Here is a 14,184-nt window from a genome sequence, read left to right on the forward strand (position 1 = left end):
TGTTTAAAGGCTGTTTTTAGAAGTAGTGACATTTTAATGATAATGCAATTGTTTAACCCTGAAGGCTAATGTTAAATATTTAAAATCTTCACAATATTCTAGTTTGTTAAAAGCTGTGATATGTTCAGTTTCTGGATAAAATATAGACATTAATCCCTTGATTTTAGTGGTTATTTTTTGATATTTCAGTCCCTGCAGAGGATATATTCCAAGAGAGCAGTGGGTGCAGGAAATCAAGGTAGCGTGGATCCTTGCATACATTACATTTTGCCATTATACTTACATACCTGGGATAAAGTTGAGTTTATGAGTTAGGTACTGTGCAATATTAACAATAGCAAACAACAAAATATACCTCTATGACAGTATATTCTGATAACACTCTATAAGTGATGCGCACAATAAAATTTTTTCTTCCTTTTCTTTCTTTCTTTTCTTTTCTTTTCTTTTTGGTTTTTTTGTTTTGTTTTTTGAGACAGGGTTTCACTGCAGTTTTAGAGCTTGTCCTGGAACTAGCTCTTGTAGACAAGCTGGCCTCAAACTCACAGAGATCTGCCTGCCTCTGCCTCCCGAGTGCTGGGATTAAAGGTGTGCACCACTACCGCCCGACAAAATTTTTCTTTTTCAAGCTCATGGGTTCTTCATTCTGTACAAAGTATGACTTTATCGCCTGACCTGCAGCACTACAATATTGTGCCAGAGTTAGTCATTTCTTCTGACATATGCCACAAGATCCCCTCTCATCCCTGTCTTTGTGTTTGGAGCTATCATTAAGTAAACAAGGGCCGCTAGACTGTAGGCACCATGATGCTGTGCCAAGCCTGTGCGATAGCCAAAGCTGCTGGTACATGACTAATGGGAAGGTAGCATGTGGGGCATGGACACCGTAGACAAGGGATGAGCCTTGTTCTGCATTGGATGGAACAGGATAGAGTCCATTTCCACCATCCTAATTAATCAGAATTTTGGTATTTAAAATTTGTAAGTTATTTACTTCTAGAATTCTCTATATAATCTTTATATATATATATATATATATATATATATATATATATAATGAACAAACCCTTGAGAAAAATAAACCATAGTTAAAAGTGGAAGATGAAGACTGTTACATGTACTGTAACTACCTATAGTAGCTTAGATCCCATTCAAGAAGAAAGAACATCGTTGTTACTCAAGGACTGAGTTTTGTTCCTCCAGCAGCCTGTTTATGAAGAATAAGTGTAGCTAATTCCTTTCCCAGAATTTCTAATCTACGTTATAGCTTTTCATTAGCAACTGTGTCAACAGACAAAATGTTGGATGAAACCCCTTAAAATATTCATCCAGGACACAGGTTAGGCTAAGTGCTAGGATACAATGATAAACAAATGAAATGGAATTATCAGTTTCCTTTGTTTCTTTTTTAAAATTCAACAAAATAGACTCATGAAAATACTGAGTTAAGCAGGGCGGTGGTGGCGCACGCCTTTAATCCCAGCACTCAGGAGGCAGAGGCAGGCGGATCTCTGTGAGTTTGAGGCCAGCCTGGTCTACAAGAGCTAGTAGTTCCAGGACAGGAACCAAAAGCTACGGAGAAACCCTGTCTCGAAAAAAATCCAAAAAAAAAAAAAAAAGAAAATACTGAGTTAAGAAAATAATAATCCATACAATTAATGGGTTATTGTTCAAGCTCTAAGAATGTTATATAAAAATAATTAGGTGGTATGAAAAAAGTTTCATGTTATTGTGTTAGTACAAGAGACTTGAAATAAAAGTCTACATCTGGTCTGTGGAGCATGTAACTCTTGTGTTACTGCTATAATGATCTACTACAAACAATAGTATGAAGATCACAAATTAACTTGTATCTTGAGAAGATATGAAATGAGAGATTGTGTTTAGAAGTGTGTTTTAAAATGCTTCGCGTGGCTGAGATAAGAAACACAGGTTCCTGGGTGCTTGCAGCCATCTCGCTCTGCAGAGCCCAGGCATTAATTTCTCACCCATTGCTTCCTGTCTGTACCCTCTGGGACGAAGCCACCCTAAAGTGAAAAGGATATTTTATGAGAACTTTCCTCATTTAGCAATTTGTGAAAGCAGAATTACTCTTGAGCTGGGTGAGATTTTAGACATAAGAAAATTTAATTAGTTTGAAGGTGAATAGACAGAACCAGAGAGGTTGAATGTTAATGTTTACTTACTCCAATTTCAATTCTTGCTTTGCTTTCTTAAGAATACTGGTCTCTGATCTATCCCTATACTCACTTACTCATGCTTTCTATGACTCTTACATCTATCTGAGATTATAATTTTATTGTTAACAGAGTGATGTATTTAAGACCCATTTCAGATGGTGAAACTCATACCTGACACTATTTTCAAGGCTAAGATCCTGTAGTTAGACATGTCGTAGACTGTAGGAAAACCTACTTACACTGATATTATGTTAAAGGGCACAGTATTAAACTGGTGTCCAATCATTATACCTGTATACTAACACATCTCTCAAATCTCACCAGAAGGGAAGCTCTCTTTGCAGTAGATGGTAGTAAACACCAACAGTGTAGAGAAATAGAAACTTCAGAATTCTCAGCCCTAAATGGAGTGTCTGTATCCCTCCTCATAGGATAGGGGTAGAAAAGGAAGAAGGACCAGAGCTGGTGGATGACTACAAGGAAACCGTGTCTCTGAATACGCAAGCGCAGCTGTGCTATTAACTCACAGTAGTTGTGACCTCTCACACATGATATATGAGCTTCAAAAGGGGAAGAGGAAGGAAAGTGCCACCCCTCAGGTGGGACGATATAGGCAGTTGGTGGCTTCTGGGAAAGTGATATTCAGTTTTCCTTAACAGCACAGAACCTGGTAATGGTACCTCATTCCTAAGAGTAGAAGGGTAGATACCAAACAATGTATAAGCAGTAAAATTTGGACCTCGTGGATTAAAAAAAAAACTTTTTAAAGATTTTCTCCAAAAATCTCATCATGCTCACACACATGAAGCAAATATATACATCAATATACAGATGAATACATATTGTAGTTGTATATTTCTAAGAAATGAGAAACAATGCTCAATATGAAGAATTAAATATTAATAACTGGAATTTGGTGAGAATTAGAACTCTAATAAAATGTTGTTTTAACATGAAAGATGAGAAGCTCCAATGAGGTATGGTTAGGGAAAAATAAGCAATGCAGCAAGTGGGAAGACTTGCTGTGTTCAAGAAATTCAGAGAAAGAATAATTAGTGCAGATGGACTGTAATGAAAAATGGAGAGACTCACAAGAAATCATACTGGAAGAAGGGCAGGGCCAGGAAATCAGGTTCAGTCCAAGTCAAATAAGAAGCACTCAAGAATTTAAGCTTGAGGGTTACACTGTTTGCCTTTCATTAATGAGAGAAGAAAAGGTAAGAAGGGGTGAACTGCAGGAGTGAGAAGAACAGTTGTAAACTAAGGTGCCAGTTCCGTTTTGGCTTAGTGAGGACTGGGGGAGCTGTCAGAGCCTTGGAGGAAAGAGTTTTATAGAATGTATTAAGGGACACAAGTTTTCATCTGAAGTTTTTTGACTTGATCAGCTTGGTAGATGCCATTCACTGAGTTTACAGGGAGAAACAAAATGAGCCCTCTCAGGTTGGAGCCTGGGGAGAGAAAGGATTTGGGGTGGCAGTTGGATCTGGAGATTATCACTGCCTTCAACTGAACAATTGCAGTTACTGCTTCCCTGGCTGGCACTCTGGCATTGTGGGATGCTGAATTGAAGGTGTGACTCTCCATGGTGGCTTGTCCTCCTTCTCCCCCATGTTGGTTGCACTTTTCTTCCCTCCAAACCCGTAAGCACATATTTTCCAGTATTTATTTAATATGTATGTTATTTGTCTGCATGGCCTTATGTGTCCCCTGTGCATGCAGGAGCCCTGGAGCTCAGGGAAACAGTTTAACCCCCGGAGCTCTAGCAGCAGCAGGTTAGGAGCCACAGCCTGGGTACTGGGAACCAAACCCGCATCCTCTGCAAGAAGCAAGTGCTGTTAACCACGCAGTCATCTCTCCTGCCTCGTAAGCACATACGTTTATTTATCAGTCGATTAACTGATTTTTAATTTTTTTCATTGAGAAAAGGAAAAAAAAAAGTTCCCCCTCCTCCCAGCCTCCCATTTCCCTCCCCCTCCTCTCACCCTTCTCTCCCTTCCCCCACTCTTCTCCCCCTCCCTCTCCAGTCCAAAGAGCAGTCAGGGTTCCCTGCCCTGTGGAAAGTCCAAGGTCCTCCCCGCTCCGTCCATGTCTAGGATTGTGAACATACAAACTGGCTAGGCTCCCACAAAGCCAGAACATGAAGTAGGATCAAAACCCAGTGCCATTGTCCTTGGCTTCTCAGCAGCCATCATTGTCCGCCTTGTTCAGAGAGTCCAATTTTATCCCATGCTTTTTCAGTCATAGTCCAGCTGGCCTTGGTGAGTTCCCGATAGAACATCCCCACTGTCTCAGTGGGTGGGTGCACCCCTCGTGGTCCTGACTTCCTTGCTCATCTTCTCCCTCCTTCCGCTCCTCATTGGGACCTTGGGAGCTCAGTCCAGTGCTCCAGTGTGGGTCTCTGTCTCTATCTCCATCCATCACCAGATGAAGGTTCTATGGTGATATGCAAGATATTCGTCAGTATTGCTATAGGATAGGGTCGTTTCAGGTTCCCTATCCTCATCTGCCCAAGGAACTAACTGGGGACATCGCCTTAGTAAATTTTTTTATTTATTTGTTCATTCACCTGTTTTGTTTGTCTTTGAGCGGGTGTGGGTGTGCCATAGTGTTCATGTGGAGGCAGGCAGACAATCTGTGGATGTTAGGTCTTAGTTTTCTTCTTTTACTCTATGGGCCCTGTTGATAGAAAGGGATGGAGGCTGAAACTGGGGAGATGCTCTTTAGAAGAGCATTGCTGGCATAGGTCTTTTCTGCATTAGGTGTCAACTTAAGTTCTGGACTGATGAAATAATGGGTAAGAAATACTAAAATTCCAAGTGTCACACTGGCAAAATACATGGGAAAGTTGTAGGCATGAGATGAAATGTCATCAGTGGACATTTTTTTTTATTTCCATTTTTATAAATGCTTTCTTTATGTTTTCCTGGAGGTAGTGAAGTACGTTATGTAGGTTAGGATTCATAGTTAATTTGTATAATTATAATTGAGCATATTTACATATATTTTGTAAAGAGTATTTCATATAGATATTTAGCTAGTTCTTCAGATAGTGCAGTGCTATCTGGATGAATTTTTAAAAAAATCCATATACACAATTGGCCTTAAAGACATCAAGACACATCCTAAATTCTATTAAAACATTTCGGGAACTCACCCATGTGTGCAATAATTATAATTGTGAGCACCCAAGGAAAATTAGTGTGTAATGTCTTAATTAAAGCTGGGCATCATAATTTTATTTACAAATTGAATTCTATTAAATCCTTAGTGTGATGCATTTTCATTTCGCTCTCACATAATTAATATTTAGCATAGTTCTTTTGGTAGCACACTGCATTATTAATGCAAGTTCTTTTGAGAAATGTAAGAGTATGTTAAAAAGTCTCTTTGGAAGATAGCCCATAAATTTTGTCATTATATTAAAATGCAAATTTTACCTCCCATTTACCAGTTGAAAATACTTATGAGTTGCATATCTGCTTATTTACAGTTTTACAAGGCAAAAATCCTTAAGGTTTGTTTTTGTTTAAGCAGGAATTTATTTTCATGTTTTTAAACTGAAGCTGGAACTCTTTCCCAGGGACATTTTTCACTTAGGAATGTGTTATGAATATAGCATTTACCTTAATCTTGGTTATATTTTCTTTAAAGAAATTTTGACTACTATTAGTAGCATATTACAAAGTCACATGGCTGTTAAAGCTTGAGGACTGGGACAGAAAAAGTAACAATTTTGTATTCTTATTACTGCTCTTGTCACAAGATATTATCTTTTTGGCTGTGGTCCACTCTCTAAGGCAGCCTCTAAGAAAAACATCGTTTATCTTAGTTTTGCTACGAGAAGTCCACAGAAATCTGTTCATTTAAAAAAATGAGTTCCCAGAGCTATCCACAAATAGAAAATGAGTAGTCAAGCAAAAACTCTGTGCTCCTCGGTGACACAGAGTACTTGTTTTGCTGAGATTTGTCTACTGAGAGTAAGTGAATTGGAAGCAGAGAAGGAGGAGGAGGGTGAGTGAAGGGAAGAGCAGGGAAAGATGGAGGAAAAGGAGTCTGGAAAGGAGGAAGAAGAGAAGGAAGGGGGGATGGTAAAATTTCCCCAAACCTCCTTTCCTTTAGAGTTGGAGACAGGGTGTTGAAAATCCACAGGGTGAGTAAAAGCTTTCTGTTGGAGCGCTCCCATCCCTCACCCCCCTGGATCCCTGACTCTCCCTCTCCACTTTATAAACAGGGCCTCTTATAGGCTCCCTTATTGAGGGAAAGTGACCGAGCAGATTGACACAGTTGCAGCCTTTTAGAAATCTCTTAAACTGGAAGTTTCTAACTTCTGCATTTTACTTTGTAAACTTGATTTCTCTTATTCACAATCCCATTTGAAAATGATATTGGAAGAGTAGTCATTTGTTGTGTAGGTTAATTTTCCCAGTTGTTAATATTTTTAATCAATGATAGCTTCATATCACAGAAGTAATGTTTCTCATAAACTATTTTATGGTTGATACAGTCCTAGAATTGGGAAGAGGTTATTTTATTATTTATTACTCAATGATTTGTAATTATTTGGCAAAATGGATTATTTTTAATATGGTTATTAGGTTTTTCAAAATAAAACTTCTCCCCTTAGATGTATAAATATTTAGTGTATTTTATATGCCTAGGGACAAATAGAAAATAATTTCCAATAAAGTACATACATTAATACTCCACAGCTGATTCTCAGCTACTGCCGATTGATCATCAGATTGCTAATTTGCTCCCTGTGTGCATACAGATACTGAATTTCTTGCTTATGTGTGTTGGTTCTGTTTTTTTTTTATTGTTTTTTTTTTTTTTGAGACAGGGTTTCTCTGTGGCTTTGGAGCCTGTCCTGGAACTAGCCCTGTAGACCAGGCTAGGCTCTAATTCACAGAGATCAGCCTGCCTCTGCCTCCCGAGTGCTGGGATTAAAGGCGTGCGCCACCACCGCCCGGCTTGGTTCTGGTTTTTACATGTTTTGTAATGCTTTATGTTTGATTTGTCATTTTTTGTAGTTTTTCCTATGTCATATATTATTAATATAAATATCCTTAGCAAATAAAAGTAGATTGACATGTCAAGGCAAACTCATAGGTAATTTTTATATAATAATGCTAGGAATTCAATGTCATCCCTCTCATTGCTCCTAGAAATTCCACACAAATCAGGAACTACTACATGGTAACTTGAAATGTCCCTAAATATTAAGTGTGATATCATGCACAACCAATTACCAGATTATATTCGAATTGAAAGAGGCCCCAAAGATGTAATTTCAACATTGTAGCATGAAATAATATTTCTGATAAATATATATTTCATAATTCAAATAGTATAACAATTGAGAAAGCCTTAATTGATATTGCTTAGAACGAAGTAAAATAATAAGAAAGTAACTTACAGATGTTGTGCATATTAGATATTTACATTGTGATTCATAACAGTAGCAAAATTTCTGAAGTAGCAACAAAATAAATTTATGGTTGGGTATTGCCACAACATGAGTAACTGTTTTACAGAATCACAACATTAGGAAGCTTGAGGACCACTGCTCTAAAGAAAACAGTGAGAAAAAAATGGACACTGTTTACTTAGCCATGGCATCTGATTAGCAGGAGATACTGACTGTCTGAGGACCACTAAAGCATCCCTGCATCTCTGTAGGCAGCAAGAAATACTGTCTGAGGACCACTAAAGCATCCCTGCATCTCTGAAGGCAGCAAGTGATACTGACTGTCTGGGGACCACTAAAGCATCCCTGCACTCTGTAGGCATTATTTATAAGAAATCAAGATCTGTAAATGCTCTGTGGATCAAGGGTATGTTATTGGGAAAGATACAAAGTAGGGTAGGTGAGTGAGGTCGTGAAGCAGAAACTCACCCAGAGCTGCCGTTCTTTCACCTCTCTCCTTGAAGGGCTCTTCTTTTCTTTTCTGGCGGTATCCACTCCCGTCTTCTGAACAGGAACTCTACCTCTCCCCAAATTTTCAGCTTCAACATCTGTTTCTACTAACTTATTTCCATGCTGTCTTCTTCTTCCTTCCCAAGCCTATTTTGCAGAACCCCCACTTTGTAAATGAGCATGGTATTAAATACCCCATTCTGGGTGTAGAGGGATGAAAACCATGTGCAGGTTTTAACATTGATTTAGGTAGACTGTGTATAGAAAATGTTAGTATGATGTCATCACTAGCATAGATAAGAAATTGCTCCAGTTCTCGCCCTGGCTTGGGGAAGGAAGTGTCCTTGTCGGGCTTGGAGGGACGTGCTTGGGCCAAGTAGACACAGCGCCACCATCTGCAATGGGCAAGGGAGACCACAACAAGCCGCGGGGCAAGATGTGCGCCTTCTTCGTGCAGATATGCCGCAAGGAGCACAAAAAGAAGCACCCCGAATCGTCAGTCCACTTCGCCGAGTTCTCCAAGAAGTGCCCCGAAAGATGGAGGACCTGTCTGCAAAGGAAAAGTTCAAGTTCAGAGATTTGGCCAAGAATGACAAAGTTCGGTATGACAGAGAGATGACGAATTAAGTTCCTCCCAAAAGTGATAAGAAGGGAAAGAAAAAGGATCCTAATGTTCCAAAAAGACCACCGTCTGCCTTCTTCCTGTTTTGCTCTGAACATCGCCCAAAGGTCAAAAGTGAACACCCAGGCCTGTCTATTGGAGAACCTGCAAAAGAAATGGGTAAGATGTGGTCTGAACAGTCTGCCAAGATAAACAACACTATGAGCAGAAGGCAGCTAAACTGAAGGAGAAATATGAAGAGGATATTGGTGCATACTGTGCCAAGGGCAAAAGCAAAGTAGGAAAGAAGGGTCCTGGTAGGCCAACAGACTCAAAGAAGAAGAATGAACCAGAAGATGAGGAAAAGGAAGAGGAGGAAGAGGAGGAGGAACAATAAATGCCGGTCTAAAATGCGTGGAGTGTAAGTGCTCAGGCAATTATTTTGCTAAGAATGTGAAATTCAAGTGCAGCTCAACATTAGCTTCAGTATAAAAACTGTATAGATTTTTGTATAGCTGATGAGATTCTTTGTAGAGAAAACACTTAAAAAAAAGGAGTTTGTAGCTTTTTGGGGGGTACAACATACAGTTAGATTTAAAGCTTTTGATGTTGAATGTTCCTAAATATTTAATGGTTTCTTTAATTTCTTATGGTAGCACAGCAAACATACATAGGAATTTGTACTATCAGTAATTTTTCTAGGATGCTGCATTTTCTCGTTTTTTAAATTTGTAATAAAATAATGTATATTTAAAAAAGAAATTGTACTCTGGGTATGATCATGCAGCTACTGAGCAGAGATCTAACACGAGGACCTAGTTCTGAGTAGATGCATGGTTGGTCAATTTTTATCACTACTCATGTACATTGTTATAGATCAGCGGCACATGAGATTTAGACATACAATCTCTTTACTTCAGGAAACAGTCAATACAGACCTTAGTTATGTAAAAGGGCAGTTAAAGGAAAAGAAGGCATTAGACTGGAAGAGAACTCTTGAAGAGTTCATTTCCCCATAGTTGGAAAGATGACTCAAGAGTTAAGAGCACTTACTGCTCTTCCAAAGAACCCAGGTTCAATTCACAACTACCTGTAACTCTAGCTACAGGGGATCCAAAGCCCTCTCCTAGACACTGTAAGATGCCCCCACACGCCACATACACACAAAGACTTATACAAATACACGAGAACATAAATAAAAACTAAAAATATATCCTAAAACAAACTAGTTTCTAAAGCCACTGAATTTCTTTGAGCTTCTTTCTTTCCCCCTCGTGACCTCCATTTCCTCGTTAGGAATTTTGTTCTAGCATGGCTTGTCCTGGTCCCTATTTTTCCCTATTCAATCCCTGTTAGAATTTACGTGTGATGCTTTCTATTAGAATACATGTTTCTCTCGGCAGATTCCTTATTTTTCTTATTACTGCCCTTTGACAACCGTTCCTGAGTAAACTTTCTGACATTAGGGAATCTATAGTCCTGCTCTCATAGTTTAATATCACTGATGACCATTTTGTTCCTGTATGTAGATCGATCGCTCTTTCAGGAAACTGACTGACTCTGTCACCTCCACATGGCTCTGTATTTGCAGCTCTTGCTTTTCTATTGCTTTAAATCTTTTCTCAAGGCATGTTTACTTTGCATCCTTCACTTTATATTATCTATTTCTATTTCTGTTCATATCACACCCATGTGTATTAAACACACACACACACACACACACACAGCTGGCTGTCTCACAGCAATGCGTTTGAGGGAGCACATTGTCCTACCTCTTGGTATGGTTCCTCCAAAACAGGCAGTTCTCATTGGTGAGGCCTCTACTTGCTCCCTCTTCTTTTCGTTTTTGATATTCAGGATTCCACCACTCTTTGCCATTGATTATATTTATTGATTATGCTCATACTTACATGTTTCTTCATAAAAGTGAAATAATTTCCCTTTACACTTACAAGCTCTCCATCCTTAAGGACTCAAATAACGAACTTCATAATAATGTCTGAATATTATAGCTTTTAATGATCTATGAATTTCTAATAGTATTATACCAACCAAATTACTCATAAATCACTAAGTAGAAAAATTAAAACAGCAAGTCATTTCTAGGAAGACAGGTTATCTCAACAAAATTCACTTAGAATAATTAAACCTGCTATAGTCATTTCAATAATAATTTTGGGTCAAGTTAGGATGTAAATTATTGTGCTGGTAGACAAATTCAAATAATAAGACTATGAGTCTGGAAGCATTCGTGTCTACATTAGAATGTGTCAGACTCTTGTAAACTGTGCCCATATTGATGTAGGGTAAAGCACATTGCAGAACAGGGCGAGTGGTCCGACATAATAAGTGTCAAATTGTTTCCACAGATAGACATTCATTGCAGATGGACGCAGAGCAGGAGTCAGCCTTAAATATGATGAGCAAATAGTCAGCAACAGTAAATACCATGGGAATGTCATTGTTACCATCTCCATTTTGCTTTAGCCAGAAATTCTGCAATAAGCCTAAATTAATATTATAATAAGCTAATTTGTTACATAGCCAAATATGAAAAGGTGGTTGAAAATAGTAATAATTGTAAAGGGCATCTCCATTCCATCCTTAGTTGTTGAATTATTATAAAAATGAAAATAGCTTCTATGTGATGGTACTATGTATAACTTGGTAGGTAGCCTGTTATCTGCCCTCATAATTATTAGTTTGAAATATCATTTATGGGTAGAGATATATAATCTTAAGCAATCTCCTTATGTTGGCTCTGTTCCTATGGCTTTTGGAAATTGGTCATTTATTTCAGAAGTCAACATTGCTTGTCTTACCTGGGGAGAGGTGATAATGTTTAAAGAAATTTAGTATACTATATGCGCTTGAGCTGAATGTGGAGGCTCAAATAATAAGAACATTTGCTCTATCAGTCAAAATAACATGTGATTATAATTTACAATCATAATCTTTTACAGCTTGCAACTTCATTTGGTTCTCCCCAAATGAAATTCTTTGTAGTTAGACTTAGGAACAAACAAGATGTGCCTTTTTTTTTTCTTTCAAAGTCTTTGTAATCTGCAAGTGTGCAGGGAGTATGGGCATCTGAAGGGATAGCTCAGCAGTTCACATCACTGGCAGCTTTTCCAGACAATCTGAGTTCATTCCCAAAACCCACGTGGCAGCTCATAACTGTATGCAACTCCAATTCCAGGAGATCAGACATCCTCTTATGACCCCACAGGCACCAGGCATGCACAGATACAAACATGCCTGCAAAGTAAAGTGATTGGAAACTGCGGACCTCCCTATTTTTCTGCTCAAGGCCTATCCCGTGTGTCCCGGAGTGGCCGTCTATGCTCTGCATCATAGGTCTTTCCCTTTGTTTTAGCCAAAGGCCCCTTAGTGTCTCACCTTCACTTTTATCAATTCCTCAAATCCTTCTATTGAAGGCCTTCAGAACTCACTTGTTAAAAGAAGGTTTTCTGCCCTAGATATCATCTTCTAAGTCCCCAGTGATTAAAACTAGACAGATCTGAGTAAGCAGCACTCTGCCCCTTCAGGTTCTACCTGATCTAATGAGGGCCTGGCTGTTCGCTGTCTGTGATGAAGAAATAGATATAACACTTGCTGGCCAGTGCAGAATCTTCGCTTCTTCCCAGATCCATCCCAGCATTTTATCTTTAACCACTTCCTGCCGGGCTTTTGAGGGCTTCAGGCAGAGAGTGTACCTGGGAAAGTGGACCTGGTCTCCTGCTACTTCTTGCTCTCAGGCATACCCTAAACATCCTCTAAGCCTTTTACAGCACCCAATCGACAGCAGGGGGCGACAATTTCTAACCTAGATCTGAATACGAGTATAAACAGCCTAAAGTTCAGATTTATATGTTTGTTTAGCATTCTCTACATACAGTAATTATCTACAATCGTTTTTACTGGAAGTTTTAAAAAAGAAACATTTTAATTAAAAATTTGCATGGCTTCCTCCCCTCCCTCCCACAGTTTGATTGCTAGTTCGAAGAACCACGCAATCATCGAAGGCATCTATTCACTTGCGTTCTTCCTGCTTCCTGTAAATCTGATACTCTGTAGAATGGAAATGGCCAAGCTAAAGTACAGTTTGATTTAGGTTTGCTCTTGTCCTTACTAGGAAACACTGTATTTTGTCTTCCTTCACACTTGCCAGATGTCACTCAAACTGGGAAAACACCTTGAGAAAACATGGAGAAACCTTGGACTTCCTGTGTCCTTGCCCTTAATTATAGCGTTCACAGTTGTTCCAGGGGCAGTGTGTTGTCAGTGAATCTGTGATTAAATTTTTACAAAGAAACATTGGATAGGAATATTATATCCCATTAATTCTATGGCATGTTTTTAATTGAATATAATAAAGGAAATATTTAAAGAAATACAGACTATAACTGTTTATTTTCCACTGAACTGGCATGATTCCAATGATAAAATCTGAGAAATGGAATCTTAGGAGCATGAGCTATCCCTGGAACTTGCACCAAAAGGATGGATTCTTACCTTAAAGCAATTTGGTAGTAGTGTGAATATAGATGGTCCTGATTTTAAAGGGTTCAATCTACAATTTTTCAATTTTACATTGGTGGAAAAATATGTATTTAGTAACTCTTATTTGGAACTTTGCATTTGATAATTTTTCTAGGCTATCCATAATTCAGAAAGATACTATCTCAAGATGTTGGTCTATAGCAGCATTGAGACATAGAGCAGTTGATACCTGATCCCAAGAGCAAGAGGCGCATACACTGAACTCTGTAGCTGTTGTCTTTTTGATGCTACTGTCCAATAGATCACATGAAGTAGTCACACTGTATTAGAAATCATGCTTAGATTTTGCCAAATGAAGATGTTAGTGTTGGAATACGTTCAAAAGTAGATTTATTAAGCCACAATGTTTGGTAGTTGGGTGCATTATCTGTATTTTCTGCTTCCAATATGTTCCATTTGTGATGGGACTATGAGGTCACACCCCACTGCAAGTCAAACATCTGTACATGAACCTCACGCAACACTGCACAGCAGATCACCACTCACACTTGTAGCCCAAGGCAGAACACAGCATCATGCTCAGCTCTACGGGGGTAGGCTTCAAACGGTGAGCTACTAGGAGCTATAGACATGAGCTTTCATAGTGATGAGTGTATATGTGAATCCTGGTTCCAACAGTAGATGGTATTTGTTTTTATGAAAAGTTTTACTGCAAGTGAACAATTGAAACCTGCTACTTGGGAATAACTAGGGATTATGGCTGCAGTCTTTGATAGAAAGGGTAGTTCAGCAAGGTGACTTTGTCTTTAAGAATTGAATGGAGAAGGGGCAGGGCTCATATTTGGAGCCTTCTTGGTCTCACCAGATGCCAAAGCTGCAATTATTCCTGGGCCACATTTAAGGCCTTAAAGCACAGGTGATTCTCATGTTTTCTTTCAGCCATAGGAGATCATTTCTCTATTAGTTAAAAGCTTGTTTGACTT

General features: G+C 38.8%; 1 protein-coding gene and 1 pseudogene across 1 annotated transcript in view; both read left to right on the forward strand.

Moving 5' to 3' along the window:
* Window positions 1-14,184, forward strand: part of Spag16 (sperm associated antigen 16) — an 899,292-nt gene that overhangs the window by 255,980 nt on the left and 629,128 nt on the right. The window lies entirely within an intron of this gene.
* LOC121433474 lies at window positions 8,498-9,095 on the forward strand (annotated as a pseudogene).

The sequence above is a fragment of the Microtus oregoni genome, unplaced genomic scaffold (genome assembly GCF_018167655.1).
Source record: "Microtus oregoni isolate MIOR12 unplaced genomic scaffold, Mior012 000038F_ref0000394, whole genome shotgun sequence".
In the NCBI taxonomy this organism is placed as follows: domain Eukaryota; kingdom Metazoa; phylum Chordata; class Mammalia; order Rodentia; family Cricetidae; genus Microtus; species Microtus oregoni.